This window comes from Bos grunniens, chromosome 2 (genome assembly GCF_055505025.1).
Source record: "Bos grunniens cultivar Pamir isolate PY7600 chromosome 2, Bosgru_T2T1.0, whole genome shotgun sequence".
Classification (NCBI taxonomy): Eukaryota; Metazoa; Chordata; class Mammalia; order Artiodactyla; family Bovidae; genus Bos; species Bos grunniens.
In genome coordinates, this window is record NC_141166.1 from 22,771,486 (window position 1) to 22,785,988 (window position 14,503).

Consider the following 14,503-nt stretch of genomic DNA (forward strand, 5'->3'; position numbering starts at 1 on the left):
CATTTTTTCTAAGCCTCTAAAACCCCCAGCTACTTCAATGATTAACTTAGTATAGTGTATTCATATCTGTTCATTGGTATTGTGAGCTATTCGGAGCTTCCCTGGCATTTTAGAGGTCAATGCAGGAGACACAGGCTTGATCCCTGGTTCGGGAAGATCCCTTGGAGGAAGAAATAGCAACCCACTTCAGTACTCTTGCCTATAAAATGCCATGGACAGAGCAGCCTGGCGGGTGACAGTCCATGAGGTGACAAAGAATGGAACAGTACTGAACAGCTGAGCATGGGCATGAGTTACTCAGTTTCTATTTCATGACATAGTCTCGTTCTCTATCCTTGCCTCCATCTATACTTCATATCACAAACTCTAGGTTACCTGTCTGGGGAAGATCCCTAAGTCCCCACTTTCTGCAGGTTTTTGTCAGTTCAGTCTTCCAGTCATGTCTGACTCTTTGCAACACCATGAACCGCAGCCCATTAGGCTTTCCTGTCCATCACCAACTCCTGGAGCTTTCTCAAACTCATGTCCACTGAGTCAGTGATGCCATTCAACCATCTCATCCTCTGCCATTTCCTTCTCCTCCTGCCTTCAATTTTTCCCAGCATCAGGAACTTTACCAGTAAGTCACATCAGGTAGCCAAAGTATTGGAGTTTCAGCTTCAGTATCAGTCCTTCCAATGAATATTCAGGACTGATTTCCTTTAAGATTGACTGGTTGGATCTCCTTGTAGCTCAACGGACTCTCAAGAGTCTTCTCCAACACCACAGTTCAAAAGCATCAATTCTTTGGTGCTCAGCCTTCTTCACAGTTCAACTCTCACATCCATACGTGACCACTGGAAAAACCATAGCTTTGACTAGATGGACCTTTGTTGGCAGAGTAATGTCTCTGCTTTTCAATATGCTGTCTAGGTTGGGCATAGCTTTTCTTCCAAGGAGCAGGAGTCCTTTAATTTCATGGCTGCAGTCACCATCTGCAGTGATTTTGGAGCCTCCCAAAATAAAGTCTGCCACTGTTTCCCCATATATTTGCCATGAGGTGATTGGACCGGATGCCATAATCTTTGTTTTCTGAATGTTGAGTCTTAAGCCAACTTTTTCACTCTCCTCTTTCACTTTCTTCAAGAGGCTCTTTAGTTCTTCTTCATTTTCTGCCATAAAGGTGGTGTCATCTGCATATCTGTGGTTATTGATATTTCTCCTGACAATCTTGATTCCAGCTTGGGTTTCATCCAGCCCAGATTTCACATGATGTACTCTTCATATAAGTTAGATAAGCAGGGTGACAATATACGGCTGTGATGTACTCCTTTCTTGATTTGGAACCAGTCTGTTGCTCCATGTCCGGTTCTAACTGTTGCTTCTTGACCTTCATAGGGATTTCTCAGGAGGCAGGTAAGGTGGTCTGGTATTCCCATTTCTTGAATAATTTTCCACAGTTTGCTGTGATCCACACAGTCAAAGGCTTTGGTGTAGTCAATAAAGCAGTAGTAGATGTTTTTCTAGAACTCTCTTGCTTTGTTGATGATCCAACGGATGTTGGCAATTTGATCTCTGGTTCCTCTGCCTTTTCTAAATCCATCTTGAACGTATAGAATTTCATGGTTCACATACTGATGAAGCCTGGCTTGGAGAATTTTGAGCATTAATTTGCTGGCATGTGCTGCTGCTGCTGCTAAGTCATGTCCAACTCAGTGTGACCCCAGAGCAGGCAGCCCACCAGGCTACCCCGTCCCTGGGATTCTCCAGGCAAGAACACTGGAGTGGGTTTCCATTTCCTTCTCCAATGCATGAAAGTGAAAAGTAAAAGTGAAGTCTGTCAGTTGTGTCTGACTCTTCATGACCCCATGGACTGCAGCCTAACAGGTTCCTCCATCCATGGGGTTTTCCAGGCAAGAGTACTGGAGTGGGTTGCCTTCTCCATGTTGGCATGTGAGATGGGTGCAATTGTGTGGTACTTTGAACATTCTTTGGCATTGCTTTTCTTTGGGATTGGAATGAAAACTGACCTTTCCAATCCTGTGGCCACTGCTGAGTTTTCCAGGTTTGCTGGCACATTGAGTGAAGCACTTTCACAGCATCATCTTTTAGGATTTGAAATAGCTCAACTGGAATTCCATCACCTCTGCTAGCTTTGTTCATGGTGATGCTTCCTAAGGCCCACTTGACTTTGCATTCCAAGATGTCTGGCTCTAGGTGAGTGATCACACCTAGATTTGTGTAATCCTCCTCTGTATTATTTATTTTCATTGCATATTTTAGATAGCTGCATACTTCTCTCAACACTGAAGTTCAAAGAGACAAATACTACATTTTCTCATCTTTCAATCATTGTATAATTACTACAATACATACACAAAAGCATGTGACATCATGGGTATTCTGAAATACGTGCTTAAGTATGTATCAATAATATACTTACTTAAAAATTCTTTCAGACCTACTCTTTGATAGCCCACATCACTTGGCATGGACTCTACTGTGGAAATGTCTCAACTATTTTTTTTTCTGATTTTACTGTCTAATACAAGACCCCCTTCATTTTTATTTAGAATTTTGAAGTAACCTTCTAACTAGTTGGGCTCCCCTGATAGTTCAGTTGGTAAAGAATCCACCAGCAATGCAGGAGACCCCAGTTTGATTCTTGGGTTGGGAAGATCCCTTGGAAAAGGGAAAGGCTACCCACTCCAGTATTCTGGCCTGGAGAATTCCATGGGCTGTATAGTCCATGGGATCAGAAAGGGTCTTACATGACTGAGCACCTTTCACTTTTACTTTACTTTCTAACTAGTTGTCATGTCTTCAGAGCATCCTCTTTCCAAAATCAGATAATCATAGCTGTTATTTTCAAAAGATCTAGATATATCAATCTCAAAAATATACCAATCTCTAACACCACCACCAAAAAACTACTTTGATGTGCCCTCAGCAAATATTCAACCAAGAATGAAGAATGTTGGTGGATGGAGCAGGGTGAACTGACAAGTGAAAATCAGCTGTGCTGATAATCAGAAAGAGTAGAATAGGCATTGCTGACAACCAGACTAAAAATAAGAAAGGCAAAAAGGCAACATGGTTGTCTGAGGAGGCCTTACGCTGAGAAAAGAAAAGAAGCTAATCACAAGGCAGAAAACGAAAGATATACCCATATGAATGCAGAGTTCCAAAGAATAGCAAGGAGAGATGAGAAAGCCACCCTCAATGATCAATGAAAAGAAATAGAGGAAAACAATGGAATGGGAAAGGCTAGAGATCTCTTCAAGAAAAGTAGAGATTCCAAGAAAATATTTCATGCAGAGATGGGCACAATAAAAGACAAATTGTATGGACCTAACAGAAGCAGAAGATATTAAGAAGAGGTGGCAAGAATACACAGAAGAACTATATAAAGAAAGATATTCATGACCCAGATAACCATGATGGTGTGATCACTCACCTAGAGCCAGAAATCATGGAATGCAAAGTCAAGTGGACCTTAGGAAGCATCATAGTAAAGCTAGTGGAGGTGACAGAATTCCAGTGGAGCTTCAAATCCTATAAGATGTTGCTGTGAAAGTGCTGCACTCAATATGCCAGCAAATTTGGAAAACTCAACAGTGGCCACAGGACTAGAAAAGGTTAATTTTCATTCCAATCCAAAGAAAAGCAATGCCAAAGAATGTTCAAACTACCGCACAATTGCACTCGTCTCACACGCTAGCAAAGTAATGCTCAAAATTCTCCAAGCCAGGCTTCAACAGTACATTAACCATGAATTCCCAGATGTTCAAGCTGGATTTAGAAAAGGCAGAGGAACCAGAGATCAAATTGCCAACATCCGTTAGATATCAAAAAAGTGAGAGAGTTCTGGAGAAACATCTACTTCTGCTGTATTGACTATGTCAAAGCCTTTGACTGTGTGGATCACAGCAAACTGTGGAAAATTCTTAAAGTGATGGGAGCAACAGACTACCTTGCCTGCCTCCTGAGAAATCCCTATGCAGGCCAAGAAGCAACAGTTAGAACCAGACATGGAACAACAGACTGGTTCCATATCAAGAAAGGAGTACATCACAGCTGTATATTGTCACCCTGCTTATCTAACTTATATGAAGAGTACATCATGTGAAATCCAGGCTGGAGGAAGCCCAAGCTGGAATCAAGATTGCTGGGAGAAATATCAATAACCTCAGACACGCAGATGACACCACCTTTATGGCAGAAAGTGAAGAAGAACTAAAGAGCCTCTTGATGAAAGTGAAAGAGAGTGAAAAAGTTGGCTTAAGACTCATCATTCAGAAAACTAAGATCATGGCATCCGGTCCAATCACCTCATGGCAAATAGACGGGGAAACAGTGGCAGACTTTATTTTGGGGGGCTCTAAAATCACTGCAGATGGTGACTGCAGCCATGAAATTAAAGGACTCCTGCTCCTTGGAAGAAAAGCTATGTCCAACCTAGATAGCATATTGAAAAGCAGAGACATTATTACTCTGCCAACAAAGGTCCATCTAGTCAAAGCTATGGTTTTTCCAGTGGTCATGTATGGATATGAGAATTGGACTGTAAAGAAATCTGAAAGCATAAAAGTTGATGCTTTTGAACTGTGGTGTTGGAGAAGACTCTTGAGAGTCCTTTGGACTACAAGGAGATCCAACCAGTCAATCCTGAAGGAAATCAGCCCTGAATATTCATTGGAAGGACTGATGCTGAAGCTGAAACCCCAATACTTTGGCCACCTGATGCAAAGAACTGACTGATTGGAAAGAAAACTCTGATGCTGGGAAAGACTGAAGGCAGAAGGAGAAGGGGATAACAGAGAATGAGATGGTTGGATGGCATCACTGACTCAATGGCCATGAGTTTGAGCAAGCTGGGGGAGTTGGTGATGGACAAAGATGCCTGGCATGCTGCAGTCCATGGTGTTGCAAAGAGTAGGACACAATTGAGCAATTGAACTGAACTGAACTGACAAACAGACTGAAATATTCCCATCAGAAGCAATGCTTAACCCAGAACATCAACAAGATCATGTCGGCAACACCTGATGGAACATACCCCTCATCAGAGCAACTGGAGAGATTACTCTTTCTTTCCCACTATGACTCTAGTCCAACTTTGATTTTTCCACTTCAGGCATATTAAATATTTATTAAGATGCTGCTGCTAAGGTGCTTCATTCATGTCTGACTCTTTGCAACCCCATGGACTTGTAGCCTGCCAGGGATTCCCCAGGCAAGAATACCAAAATCCCAGTCACAAATTAGCCTCTGCTTCTTGACAGTCTCTAATTCATAATTGACCCTGACTATTCTACTTCCTCCTTAAACTCACCAAAGATAAATATAAATCTCGTCAAAAAAAAATCCCTTATTAATCTTCCTACATAGCTATTCCCAGTTTTCTTCTGGAATGTGTTCTCTGTTTCTTCAGCACAATTAATAAACCTAATTTTGGTATGTTTTATAGGAGTGATCCTGTGGGACTTTGAATCTTGACAGGACACACTGAGAATGTTTCAATCACAAGTTACAATTGACCTCCCCCATTTGAGTATATTACTATTTCCCACAGTGAAAACCATTGTCAATAATGATAAATAATGTTTTTGGGAGAATGCTACCCATGAGTTTTGTTTGGAGACAGAAAAGGTGATAAATTAATAGATTTGCAGGAATCTAAGCTAGGTATTTAAGACACTTTATCTAAAAGTCCACCTTTATATCCTCTAGTCATGCGCCTTCCCTGGTGGCTCATCATTAAAGAATCCGTCTGCAATGCAGGAGGCCCTGGTTCGATTCTTGGGTGGGGAAGATCCCCTGGAGAAGGAAATGACAGCCTACTTCAGTATACTTGCTTGAGAAATCCCATGGACAGAGGAGTCTGGCGAACTACAGTCCATGGGGTCACAAGAGTCAGACACGACCTAGTGACTAAATCACCACCACAATCCTCTGGGCATGTGTCTTAAGATTTCTTCACACCAAAAACACACCCTTCCTTCAGACACATAGTTCACTTTCTTGTCACTGAGATGCACAGTCTCTAGTTTATCAATTCTATTACTAATACCCTAGGTGTTAAGTCTGCTTATAGGCCAGCTCAACTCCAATGTTTTTTCTTGGAAATTGTCTCCAATTCTAACATTCTAAGAGAAAGAATCACTTACTCTTCTAGGTTCCCATAACTCAAGAACTTGTATTAAACTTAATTTTGTATATATTCGTTTCCCTATCTGGATTATGAGCCCTTTAGGTTTTATAAGTCTATATCTTTTCACTCTCATACCCAGTACAGTTCTTTGAAAATGTTAACTGCTCAATATACATAATTAATTAGCTTCAGAGGCACTGACCCATGTAACAACACTCTCAAGTAACTTGTTAATAGTCCAGAATTTCAAGCTAGCACTTTAACATAGCAGTCACTTCTGGTTTAAAAACCAGAGGTGGTAGCTTCTCAGGTCATTGTTGATGGGCAAGTTCCCTAATGAGGCCAAATTATAGATCCAAATATTACCACAGAACACCAAGATACAAAGCAGATAAACTTGTCAGGAGGAACAGTTCAATAGATTGTATGGTATCCTAACGTACAGCCTTCTCCCACCCAGGGATTATTGTTAGGAAAATAGGTAGAGTGAGAAAAATAAGAGGATCTGCTTTCCTAAGAAAATACAATAATAATGATCTTGTGCCGGGGACCAGCCCCGGCTGAACCAGGGTATTCGAAGGAGAGACGGCGTAGGCGAAGATCAGGAAACAATTGCTTAATTAAACGTTAATTAAGGATATAAAGAGTAATAGAATGAGGATAGCTCAGTAGGAAAATTCAGTGGAGAAAAGAGGCTGAGATAAGGATAGCTCAGTGAGGAAATTCAGTGTAGAAAAGAGGCTGAATAATTCAGCCAGAAAGTAAGAGAAAGAACGACATGGTGAGACCAAGTTTCGGTGAACAAGGCCCGCACTTTATTTTTCAAAGTAGTTTTTATACCTTAAGTTATGCACAGAGGATAATGGGGGAAGGGGTAGAGTCAGGCAGCAAGCCAGGCTTTCTTCCTGCAAACTTAGCATATGCAAAAGTTAGGTGATTTGCATCATCTTCTGGCCCGGAGGCCTGTTAACATTTTAAGACCTTTTCTTCAGAAAACTTATTTTTCTCTAAAGGTGATTGGTCAGGAGCCACCCTCCAAAAGCATTAGATAAAGTTGCATTCCTACAGAGCAAAGGTGTGGTGGGCTATAACAAGAAAAAGAATTAACTCAAGGGTCCCAGGTTACAAACATTAAAGCTACTATTTACACCAATTATATTAATCAATACACTGCCAGGGACACAGCAGGTAAGGGATATGGAAACTTAGCAGCAAACATTGGCCCAACAAGTGAAAATCCCTTCACCAATACAATTTCTAATCAATCTTTTAACTACTCAAAAGAATCTGTGTTTAGACAGTTTAGAACATCTCCTGCCTCTCACAGTTGGGAGGCTCTGAACAATCACATGAGGCCGGAAAAACCTATTCAGGCAGGCTAGAGGATTTCCAAAGGAGTTTGTAGGTTAAACACTGTCACACCCAGGAATTATTAACTGGAGCTGTAAGCTAACTTTTTTCAGAGAGGTAGTGGGGGACAGCCCCCCCGTAAAGTCAGAGGTGTAGGTGAAAGCACAAAGCAGAAAGTAGGCAGACTCTGGTTTTGGGGGTAGATTGCTCGAGAATTTCCAGGGAGACTCCTGAGGCTTGATCCCGCCTTTGCGTATGCCAAGCCTCCTTCCTCATGACCTTTGTCATGGGTGGAGTTCCTCACGCTGGCTACCGGCAGTGATAGAATTCCAGTTGAGCTATTCCAGATCCTGAAAAGTGCTGCACTCAATATGCAATATGCACTCAATATGCAATATGCCGGCTCCCGGCATCTCCCCCTTTTTTATTTCTTAAAACAGCCAGATGCAGCTCAGTCGCGAGCTTTTGAATGTTCTGCCGAAGAATCCTGACAATACAAGGAAGAATGATTATGAGAAGCAAAACTAGAACTAAAGATATTAGACAGAATGTTTTTTCCAGAAATAAAGTTAGAGAAGGTGAGAAAAAAGTCATTAGCTGCTCCAGCGGTGGTAAAATCCAGTCGACAGCGTTCCAGGGCCTGTATTTGATTATGAAGTTTCCCTAAGTGCAGGCCAATGTCAGAGCTGTTCCAAACACCTGAGATACGATTTTTGATTTTTTCCCATTCATAATCTGTCTCGTTTACCTTTAAAGGTGTCACGCATATCCACCGGTAATCAGCGTGGCAAGACAGAGCCATTTTCACTTTTAAAGCCTGTAACTCAGTCCCAATATGCATTATTGCCTCTTCTAAGGCCTCTACTCTCATCTCCAATTTTCTATCTATAACTTTCTGTGTTGCTAGAGTTAAAGAAACATTTTTAGACATGGTATCAACATATTGGGCAGTATGCACTTGTTGAGTCAATGATATTGCTGCCGCAGTAACAGAAGTAATTGCTGCTATTAAAGCTGATATTCCTAAAATAAGTAAGCCCACAGATCATCGTGATCACATTAAATCTTGTAGTTGTTGTAACACAGCAAGACTATAGTTAACATATCAATAAGTGGTTACATCATAAGATAAGGTGGACGTTGTAACACTACAAAGGAGCAAACATTATATTGAGGGTTTAAACAAGATGAGAGCATGCATTGTTCACAAGTCACTACATTGGGTCCACCAGTGAAAGTCACATGTACATTAAGTTTTCCAGAATCATTGGTAAAGAGAAAAACATAAGGAGAGGGAAGACAAGCCAAAACAGAATGAGTAGAATTATTTTCTGGTTGGAGTTCGCACTGCAGCAGCCCCGTCGGTCGTGCCAGGATCTCGATGTTTATCTTGCCTCCCCTTCCGGCGGGCTCCTCTTTTGTGATCGAAGCAATGGGGGAACTGGATGTCTGGGGGTCTGCAACATGGCGAATCAACCTGTCTTGGATCTAAATTGGAGAATCTGCATCCTGTGGAAAAATGCAAGCACATCCTCGACCGCTAGTTAATAATGGGTCAGGACCCTTCCATTGTCCTGAGATAAGGTCCTTCCATTTGACTAACGGTTTTGCATTCAATTGCTCCAGGCACCAATGACGAAGCATTGCAGTAGTTCCAGCCAGATCAGTATTTAGAATATTTATTATGAAAAGAGCAAGTATTTATTACGAAAAGAGCATGTTGCAAGATTTGATGGGGACAGCTATACTTAAACTCCCCTTCTTTTAGTTTTTGAATTTGGATTTTTAATGTTTGATGCGCTCTTTCCACAATGGCCTGTCCCTGGGGATTATAAGGGATGACAGTATTATGTTTAATTTGAAACTTTATACAAAATTCCTGAAAAGACTTAGACACAGGAGCATTGTCAGTTTTCAGAGCTTTTAGCAGGCTCAAATATGAAAAACAAGTAAAGAGATGTTGTATTACATCTTTAATTGCTTCCCCTGTATGAGCAGTTGCAATAATAACATGAGAAAAGGTGTCTACAGTTAAAGAACAAAGGACAGTTTTCCAAATGAAGAGACATGAGTTACATCCATTTGCCAGAGTACGTTAGGTTTGAGACCGCGAGGATTAACTCCCATAGGTAGACTATTATAAACAGTGGGGCAATATAAGCAAGAACGCACAATCTCTCGAGCAGTCTCTCTGGGAATTTGGAATTGATATCTTAAAGCAGTAGTGTATTGATGATGAAGTGAGTGAGAGGCTCTGGCCTCCTCAATCACAGTAGCCACTGTATTTCTGGTTAACAAGTTAGCCAAATCATTAAAGGCATTTTAAGGGCCGGGCAATCTGGAATGAGCCCAAATGTGTCCAATGAAAAATATTTTGTTTTCCAAATTTGTTGCTGTAATTTAGTTAACAAATGAAATATGGTAGTTTTATTTTCAGGCAAAACCGCAGTTTCAATGTGTGGAAACAACCTGACAATATACTGAGAATCAGAATAAAGGTTAAATTCCTCATCTGCAAACATAGGAAAAGCCTCTATGACTGCTGTTATTTTAGCGCTTTGAGCTGAAGTTTCTTGTGTTTCTAAAACCTTTTGGTGATTTTTAGTAACTATGGAGGCTTTACCGTTTGCTGACCCATCAGTAAAAACTATTTGAGCATTTGGAATAGGAGATTGTTTACATCTGACAGAAAAAATAACTGGATGTCTGGATATAAAATTCAGCAAAACATGCGAGGGTAAATGATGCAAAAATTTTGACCAAAATAGTTTCCTATAGCAATCTGCCAATTTTCAAACATTAGAAGAGCATCAAGTTGTTCCTTATTATATGGAATTACAATTTCTGATGGCTCTTTACCAAATAATTCAATGTTCCACTTTTTTCCTTTAATATCAAAGTAGCTATCAATCCTGGATAAGAAGCCACTACTTTTTTAGTTTGAGCGGAAAGATGGACCCACTCTAGGGGGCCGTTTTGCTATAAAACCAATTTTTTGTCTGGCCACCCCAATTACACCTATGGGGGTTTTATTGCAAAGGAATTATCAAGCAGTTGTCAATTTAATTTTTAAAATTTTTTAAAATTTACATTTTAACAACATAAATTTAGAGATATGTTAATTTAGGTCTAATGTTTAGTTTAGGCCTCTATAAATTTAAATAAATGTATAACCTCCTTATCTCATTTTAGTATACAGATATACCTAAATGTAAAATGTATTTATATATGGCAACAAGTATAAACTTATTGACATACAATATATATAAATCAATATACTTGAATCAATCTTATAATTAATATATTAATTCATATATATTACAGCAATACAACATGCACACAGCCAATACCAACCAACACAAACCAATGTACTGCAGTAATACATGTCACATATATATAATTATACAGCATACAGAACATATATCATCACAGCACATCAATCCATACCAATATCAGCCACACACATTATATTACTGCAATATACATTTAATTATACAGTATATATATAATACATATATTGATTTATATACAAATTAAGTAAGTATAGATCTATAAACAGAATTAGGTATACCTTTATTATGCTTTATTTATACCCATACCTAATTAGGCAAACTGTAGTTAGGCAAATATATTTATATTACGTATTTATAACAATATATAAAGTATTGTTAATTGTACCACCTGTTGATAACTAAGAAATTGAGAAAACCCTTCTCTGAGTATCTCCTATTTGAGACAGCACGTCCCTCCCCCATAGGGTAAAGGGGAGCGTAGGAACTACATACGGTTGGAAAGTTCCACAGGTATCCTCAAACTGCCAATCTAACATTTTTGAACTTTTAACGACTGTGGGGGCTTGAGGGCAAATGAAACAAAATTTGACCCCTGAAATCTATCAGGGCAACTTGCCAATCATCACTATTTTGTAGAAGACTTGCAGTTGATCCTTATTGAATGGAATTACTATATTTGCTACTCTTTTTTTTTTTTCTAAAAAGTTCCACACTTCTTTTTTCCTCCTTTTATAATTAATTGTGCCACTGAGCTAGGATAAGATAAAACTATTTTTCTTGGGGTCACTGGTAGATGGAACCAATGGGCCTTTTTGTCACAATCACCCTGTAGGTGTATGTTTTATGGCAAGAATAATTTAATCTCATCTTTTGGTAGTATTAATCCTAATTAACTGATCATTTAAAGTCGCATCTACTTTAACAAGAGCCAACTCTGTCTCACTAGTCAACTTAGAACTGGAATTAGGGTCACTTTTTAAGCAATTAAACAAAGGCTTTAAATCTGCAGTAGTCAGTTTTAAATGTGGGCATATCCAATTAATGTCCCCTAATAATTTTTGGAAATCATTTAAAGTTAGTAAACAATCTCTCTGCAGCCTCAAAGGGGCATTACCAGTTTTTAAAACTTTTGGCAGACCTAAATATGAGAAGCAAGTAAAGAGGTGTTGCACAACATGTTTATAAGCTTCTCCAGTTATCGTTTTGTAACCTAAATCTGGTCTATAGCTTTTTAGATGACAAGCAACCATCTAATATTTGCTTGAATACTTCCAGCAACGGGGAACTCACTACTCTTGAAGGTTTTAAACTCTCCCTCACCTTTTTCTCTACAGCATTCCCAACCCGCATATCACTTTCTCTAATCTCAACTCATTTTCAGTAGTATGTGTTGGCCAGGAGCTGGGTCAGTCTTTCCCAGCAATGTTAAGAGACGTCTGTTCCTGTGTCTAATAGCCCTGACATTTTATTTTCTTGAATTAAAAGATCTTTTAAAGGCCTTGGAGCTGTAATTTCCTGCACCCAAAAAGCTAGATCACTAGATCTAAATGCTCTGTGGCTCTTAGCTTGAGAAGTCAAGTTTTTTCCTGCCTGATAAGGTAAAAGCAAAAACTGTGTTATTCTTTGACCTTTATTAATTTGCACAGTTTTGGTAAGCGGCGAGATCAAAACTATAATTTCTCCAATATAATCAGAATCTACCACACCATACACCACCGAAATTTCTTGAAAAGAAAGCGAGCTACACCCTAGCACAAGTCCTACAATGCCCTCAGGAAGAGGGGCCAGCCACTCCCCTTGGAATCCGAGCAACCGGCATATCAGGGGTTAATATTGTTGCTATATCCCTTTACCCTCCGCTTTTTTCTTAGCCTGGGTGAGACCCCCCCCCCCCCGAGGGGGTTTTCTCCAAGGAGCACTGCATATTGTGCACGCAGTCTGTTTTAAAATCTCCACTGTTCAAAAAACTTTTTATCTTCCTCAGGCTTAGACAACACTTTGAGAGGCTTTGGGGGCAAAGTGGGGAACTCTTGGGCCCTGGAAGGCGCAAACGGAGGCGGCAGCAATGGCCTTAAATCAGAAAGTGGTGGATAAGTTGTTTGTTTTTTTTTTTTTTTTAAGGTTTGCGCAGGGGGGGTGGGGGGGAGGGGGAGCTCACCAGGGCACCTGGTCTCAGCGTCTCTTACAGTCTCTCTCTTCCTCTCTTCCTGCTTTTCTCACTTTTTTCTCCCCCTTCATTTTTCGCTACCCTTCTCTTTCCTTCGTTTCTTTCCCTTTACCCTCTTTCTCTCTTTTTCTTCCCTCCTCCCTCTCTTTCTCTCTGTATCTCTTTTTCTAACTTCCTTTCTTCCTTTCTCAATCTTGCTGCATTCCCTGATTCCTTCCTTCTCTGTTCCTTTCTCCTTTTCACTCTTTAGCTTTTTCTCTATCTTTAGATCTTTCTCTATTTTTTCTTTCTTTTTTTTTTACTTTTTTTTTTTTAATTTTTTTCTCTTTTTATTTATTTATTTTTTTTGCTTGGGTGAGGCCCCCCTGAGGGGGTTTTCTTCAAGGAGCAGGCTCTGTATATTGTGTATTTTTTAAAAGCTCCTGTGTTTAAAAGAAATCTTTTTTATCTTTTTCAGCTTTAGGCAATGCTCTGGGAGACTCTGGATGTAAACTGGGGAATTTTTAGGCCCTGGGAGGTGCAAGCGGAGGTGGAGTAGTCGCCTTAAATCAGAAATTGTTGGATAAATTTTTAAAGGTTTGTGTAGAGGGGGAGGGGGCTCGCCAGGGCGCCCGGCCGCAGCGTCCTGTAAGCCCTCTCCTTCCTCCGGAGGTAGAGCACAGTCTCCCTCCTTTTCTTCGTCAATGGCAGAAAATATGATCTGCGCAGAAGGTGGAGACCCACTACCATCCACCGCTATAGCCTCTCCCATAGACTATCCCACAGCCTCATGACGAGGGTCCAGAACATTTTTAATCATATTTATAGGATAAGTTTTTAGTTGTTTTTTACCTTCACCCAAGTATCTAAATTAACAGTAGCCTCTTTAACAGTTTCAAGATTACTTGTATAAAGAGTTGCCATTCTTAGTTTCGTGTTACCCATGTCAGAAAATTAAGTATAATAGAAGATAAAGCTTTTAGCTTTTAAAAGATCAGGCTCTTCTTTGGCCTTTTAACTCTAGAAACCGTTTTCTCTCTCTAAGTCTAACTCTTTAACACTTTCAACACTTCCCACTCCTCTCGCCCTGTCTATCCTACAGGGGGGTCCGCGGCACCCTCGAGTGGGGTCCTAGCCGTCCCGAACCCTGGAAGAACAATAGGGCTGATGACCCAGATTGTTCCGGGGGAGGAGCAGTAGGCTGATGGCCCAAACTGTTCCAAGGGAGGAGCAGTAGGGCTGGTCACCCAAACTGCTCCGTGGGGGAACAAGAGGGCTGGTGACCCAGTTGTTCCGAGAACGGGGAGCAATAGGGCTGATGGCTCTGATTGCTTTGGGGAGCTTACCTTCGAAAGTCCCTGTTCGGGCGCCACCTGGCCTTGTTCACCGAAACTTGGTCTCACCATGTCGTTCTTTCTCTCACCTTCTGGCTGAATTATTCAGCCTCTTTTCTACACTGAATTTCCTCACTGAGCTATCCTTATCTCAGCCTCTTTTCTCCACTGAATTTTCCTACTGAGCTATCCTCATTCTATTACTCTTTATATCCTTAATTAACGTTTAATTAAGCAATTGTTTCCT